General features: G+C 38.4%; 1 long non-coding RNA gene across 1 annotated transcript; it reads left to right on the forward strand.

The window, feature by feature from the left end:
- Positions 1-667: 667 nt before the first annotated feature.
- On the forward strand, positions 668-4,929 carry LOC115926029. Its single transcript, XR_004064931.1, has 3 exons — positions 668-960; positions 1,988-2,263; positions 4,878-4,929. It is a non-coding gene; the product is annotated as an uncharacterized LOC115926029 (long non-coding RNA).
- Positions 4,930-6,414: the final 1,485 nt, after the last annotated feature.

Genomic DNA, 6,414 nt, shown 5'->3' on the forward strand with positions numbered 1-6,414 from the left:
CATGCAAAAGGTAAATTAAAGAGCTTTGGAAGTAGGCAACTAGATATCATCGCTCTAAAAATGCCCGGATCGGATTGGAAAGAGCTGTATACATTTGCATTGATCGACTGCCCATGAATTTCCCCCTCCCCAGGTATATATAGATTATATTCTGAAGGGAGATGTTCAGAGGCTCAAATTTCTTGTAATACCCACTTGTGCGGATTAAAATCCTCAAAATTGGATGTGAACAAGTTGTTTATGTGACAGGGATTCATGTGTAGATACAACTACCTGGATGAACTGTTTTTTACAAGTTCCACCCATAGTCTGAAATTTATGCAAAAATCCCATTTTACTGTTAACATCTAAATTACTCATACCCCTTGTTAAGTACTTGCAGATGTAAGCTATATGTTACATTATCAAGAAACAAACAATGGGACAAATCATTCTTTCACATACTTCAACAATTACAAAACTTGTTAAGGGTATGAATGATTTAGATGTTAACTGTATGTATTCAGTACTTTAATTTCAACTTGTCTTCATCCATGGAACTAAAGAAGAATAATTCATATCTATAATAGGCCTATTTTATATGCTGAAGGGTTTGATCCATTTTATGATTGTGTTGGTGGTTGTGATTTTGATTATGAATATAATCATGAATGTGATAATTCGTCGCACGGCTGGCAGAAGGGCGTTAGCTCGAATTTCAGGTCAAAAATCGATTTTTGATATTTCATGTCATTTAATAGAGTTTTCAAAGCTCTTTCAAATGATGTGATCGAGATGGCATAAAACGAAGTAAATGATTACGTAATCGACAATAGTAAAAGGGCGTTAGCACAAACTGTCAGATATCGCGCTAAGCAGAAGGGCGTAAGCCCTCTACGCCCTTTGCATATTAGGCGCGAGCGTAAATTTTGATCAAAGCAGAAGGGCGTTATCGCGAAGCTGACGTCTGCTAGGCCTGTGGTAAGCAAAATAACTGCTTCTTCTTTTAAATAACGTGTTGTAAATGTCAAATTATCTGGAAGATTTGATATATTTGGTTACACTGATTACATTCTGATAAGGTCTTTAGAATATTTTGATTTTATCGGGTAAAAATGCGATGTATAATGATGATAATTAATACGTTGCCCCATGTATTGATTTATATGGTATCACGGGCAAGTAGAGTCATTACGCATTATCATTGACTCTCTGTGCTGGGGTGGATGTTGAGTGGCATTGACTCTATGCTTTGCTGGAGTGGGTTGCAATGGAAGCGCTCCCTTGAAGTTGAAGGCCTCCAAATATGAAGTAGATCTAGGTCTAGCAACTAGCATCAAGCCCCAAGTCAAGGGTGATTTTCGAAAGTGCGTTCCACGCAGTTACTAGCTGTCCCGAGGGAAAACGTCAGTTCCGGTAGAGTTGGGTGCGGGATGTGATGTTGTTTGTGTGAGGTTGTTCAGTTAGGTCAAGATACATGTACAGTATGTAGGAGTAGTCGTCAATCTATAGATCTATGTGCCGTGATAATCATTTCACTGTTTTTTCGCTCATGGAAAGACGAGACAAGACAACAATTTGTAAAGACAGTGGTACGGATTGAAATTTGAAAGCATGCTTAGCGTAGATCTACAAAATTAGTTAAATAAATGCCAGATTGTTATTAGTATATCGTATTCAGGTATTATTATACCAATTGCAACAGTGCAAGCAGATTCTAGACTCTAGAGGTCTAATACTTTTTATTGTTCAAATTAAATTTGCAAAAATGATAGTAGTCTACAGATATGAAAGGAGAATGGTTTGAATTTTGATACCTTTGTCTTTTAGTGGCTTTGTTCAAATTTAATCAAGGGCAATCTCAAATGATAGTTGCATGTCTAGAACTCAAGTTTCTACTTTCCGCTACAAGTATTGGGGACGGTCAATTGTAAAGTAGCTTGTAAGTTGGATTAGATCTACTTTCAGTCAAATTAATGTAACCCTTTTGTTTCCCTCACTTTGTCAGGATTTGCACAGGTAGGCTGCAGCATGGAGCCAACAAGAGAATTGCTTGTTCAGTGGAAAAAAGATGGCTCCAAAAAACGTGGTAGTGTATGGAGATAGATTCAATGTCCCTGTATTCCAATAAAAGGGACAAAAGTCTTCATGCCTTGGAAAGGCAGGAGATGGGAGGGAGTTGTCCTGTCAGTGGATGATGAGTCTGAGGAAAGTGATGATGACAGCATACCAGATCAACCAAGGCTTGACGTTGGAGATGTCGGTGTCGGTGTCAGAATGACAGGTAATGTATGATACTATTGATGAAACAGTGTTGGCCTACATACTATTCTTTTTGGTTTGATAACAATATGACAGCAATCATTGAACTGAAATGCTATACAGTATCCAGGGGCGTCCCCAAAGGGGGGGGGGACGCGACACCCCCCCCCCCCACCTGTCAGGATATTGTCGGTAAAATTGCGCTGCCCTCGTGAAAAAAGAGAAAAGTGGGAGGGGAAAAAAGTGAGGGAAAGAAAAGAAAAACAAGAAAAGGAAAAGAGAGGAAAGAAAGGGAAAAAAAGAGAAGAAAGAAAGAGAAAAAAGAAAAAGAGGGAGGAGAGGAAAAAAGAGTAAAGAAGGAGAAGACAGAAACAAACAAAAAAGGGGAAACAAAAGAAACACAGGTGAAAGAGAGGAGAGAGGGGAGATAAGAGCCTGAGAGAGGAGGAGTGGGAGTAAAAGAAAGAGGGGGTTGTTGGGTGGAGTCGTCTCGTCGAGGGAGCAAGAAAGACATGAGTAAATATGTTACTGTGTCGGGTCAGCTGTGTCGGTATTCTTGCTCGATCCTCGTGTACTATATCAATGCAGAAGTTTGAAGTCGGTGAGGTTTATATTGTCGGTCGGCTACAAGTTTTTTTCTCTACGAAATGTGACTTTTTATCCGCTGCGATGACTTCGAGAGTGACTACGACTACAAAACTTGTATTTTCTAGAAGTTCACTTTCCTATAATATCAGCTAAAGAAATCAGAGGTTTAAAATTTTCGGGGAAACTAAATTCAAACAAGGATAAAGAGTCAGCAATAGTACAACGAATCGTCTTCCTTTCTCTATATTTTGATGAAACGCCAAAAATTCCGCGCTTTGCGCGAGAGGGAAAACTTAATTTAGACAAGTCGAGAACGGTAGAACGAATCGTCCTCTTTATCTAATAATTTAAGGAAACGTCTAAGCTTCCGCGATTTGCGCGGGAGGGGGGACAACCAAATTTAGAAAAGGATTAAGAGTCGAGAATAGTACAACGAATCGTCTGCTTTTCTCATAATTTAAGGAAACGTCAAAACTTCCGCGCGAAAGCGCAGGAGGAGGGAAACTGATTTCAGACAAATTAGGGTTGAGAGTCGTGAACGGTACAACAAATTGTCTGCTTTATCTAATAATGTAAAGCCCCACTGTCCTACCTGTAGCTACTTGCTCCCTCTTTATAGAAAACTTCCCCAATCGGTGCCTGTTGGTCCCCCATGATCCTCTTTTTCTTATGTTAGTTGAGAGTTAATGAAATAGCCACCTCTAAGTGACCTCGCTGTGTGGTCTAATCCCTTCTGGCCCAGTAGTATTGACGGTCTTTAAGGAAATGTCAAAGCTTCCGCGCTTCGCGCGAGAGTGGGAAACTGAATTCAGACAAATAGGGCTTATAAAGAGTAGAAAACGGTACAACAAATCATCTGCTTTCTCTAAAAATTAAAGGAAACTTCAAAGCTTCCGCGCTTTGCGCGAGAGGGGGAAACTGAATTCAGACAAATAGGGCTTATTAAGAGTCGAAAACGGTACAACTAATCGTCTGTTTTCTCGAATAATTTAAGGGAACGTCTAAGCTTTCGCGCTTCGCGTTAAAGGAGGAAACTGAATTCAGATAAGGATTAAGAGTCGCAAACGCCGGGTACAACAAATCGTCTGCTTTCTCTATTAATTTAAGGAAATTTCAAAGCTTTCGCGCTTCGCGTTAAAGGAGGAAACTGAATTCAGACAATTAGGGCTTATTAAGAGTAAAAAACGCCCAACTATTCGTCTTCTTTCTCTAATAATTTAATGAAACTTCAAAACTACCAAGCTTCACGCGAGCGGGGGAAACTTCATTCAAACAAGGATTAAGAGTCGAGCATATCAACGAATCGTCTACTTTCTCTAATAATTAAATGAAACATCAAAATTTCGGCGCTTCGCGCGGGAGGGGGAGAACTGAATTCAGATAAGGATTAAGAGTCGAGAACAGTACACCGAATCGTCTGCTTTTCTCATAATTTAATGAAACGTCAAAGCTTCCGCGGAAGGTGGAGAAACTGAATTCAGACACAGATTAACAGTCGAGGATGGTACAATAAATAGTCATATTTTCTTAATAATTTAAGGAAACGTCTAAGCTTTCTAAGGCGTATCACCCACCCCCAATTAAAAATGATACGCTTGCCCACTACCGCCCCTCCCTAAAAAGTGCTACGGTGTGTCTGCGTGCTCCCAAATCCGTACGGAGGCGGTACTCACCACGTACCGATACCCAAATTTTGCACACGTTTTTTGCACGTAGACAGCATGCACTTGCAAGTACGGCGGGATGTGACCACCGAATTAGTTGACGAAATAATTCGTATATTTATGTCGTCGATGAAAATGACCATTTGCGCATACACAAGTACTATAGATAGTTCATATGAAAAACAATTTAGATTTTGACCCCAGGTTTATAGGGTTAAATTTGTAGATATTGGGACATTTAATTTTGTCGGTAATTGGTGGCTAGTTTTGTCGGTAATCGTTGGCCTCTACACCCCCCCCCCCCCCCCACTGAAGAAGGTCTAGCGACGCCCCTGACAGTATCATGATTTCTAAATGAATATTTCTGAATTATTTTCATTGTAGACCATGGACCTCTACCAGATCAACCAAGGCTTGACGTTGGAGATGTCCGGTCACAATGACAGGTAATGTATGATACTATTGATGAAACAGTGTTGGCCTACATACTATTCTGTTTGGTTTGATAACAATATGACAGCAATCATTGAACTGAAATGCTATACAGTATCATGATTTCTAAATGAATATTTCTGAACAATTTTCATTGTACATCATGGACCTATACGAGATCAACAGAGTGTCGGTAGGCTTTATGATGGAGATGTAAAGCAATGAAAAGTAATGTCACGAAGAAACATTGTTGGCTTACATACTTTCCAAAATTATTTGATGATCATTGTTAGCTTTTATTCATATGCAGTAAGTGTCATTTTTGAAAAAAGTTTTCATCAAATTTTCAATTTAGTAAAGTTAAATATATCGTCAGTGGGGTGACAAAACCTTGTATCTCAATTTGTGTACCTAATGGCCTACGACACCACCTGATAAATCCATGGAACGCCTTCTCTGTTTTTTTACAAATTCCACACAAACACCCTTAAACTAAACCTCGTAACTTTAACCCCCTTTGAAGCTGCACTGACAAAACCTCGTAACATAAGATACGTAATCCCTTTTTCTCGTAACTCACACACGGCCTAACAGTACCAAAGTTAGTGTATTCAAATCCTCGCAACTTATTCAACCAAATACTCGTAACTCATTCAGAGTTGAAAGTAAGAACTCGTATCTCAATTTGAATAAAAACTAAAAACTTGTATCTCAATGTAGATAAACGCAAAAACCTTGTAACTCACTTTTAAATATAAAACCTATTATTTTACTGTATTTCAACAATGACATTACAAATTGTATAAATATTCCAGTTTTAAAAAGAAAAGACGGTGTCACAGCAATAAATTTGTTGAGACAGGAAAGTTTTTTCGTTCTCCTGAAAATTCATGATTTTTGAGATACAAGGTTTTGTCACCCCACCGATGATATTAGTTATTTAGTCCTATTAATAAACCAGACTGAGATAGTTGATGAAGTGATATTCAAGTTTTTCTTTGTTTTCTATATTTTTGTAACGTTCTCTTTTTATTCATAGACATGCCTCATTGAAGTTCAAATGTGTCAACATTTCATATGTTTACATGAAGTGTTTAGTACATCTACATGCTCCCGGTGTCTTGTTTCCCTGTGTGAACACCACTTCAAAGAGGACGAACCATGTGCAAACCACAATAACTATGCTGTAAGTTAAACTAGCGTTATGTTGATTTCACTAAAAATGCCTTATAAATTATCGTAAAGCCCTTATACAGTATTGATATGGTCAAAAAGAAGTTATAAATCCATGATAATTGTTACATTATTCCTTAAGCTGTTTCTGCTAGTTTGCTTGCATTTTTTGAAGATGTTGCAATAGTTAAAAGTATCTGCCCCCCCCCCCTGATAATTGTTTAAAATCACAAAAACAATAAAACCGTTAACTTTAAAGTCATTGCTGCCATGACAATTTCAGGATATGTTCAAAAAGTTCTCAAAAAAGAATGTA

Source organism: Strongylocentrotus purpuratus, unplaced genomic scaffold (assembly GCF_000002235.5).
Source record: "Strongylocentrotus purpuratus isolate Spur 01 unplaced genomic scaffold, Spur_5.0 spur5_scaffold_19, whole genome shotgun sequence".
NCBI classification, from domain to species: domain Eukaryota; kingdom Metazoa; phylum Echinodermata; class Echinoidea; order Camarodonta; family Strongylocentrotidae; genus Strongylocentrotus; species Strongylocentrotus purpuratus.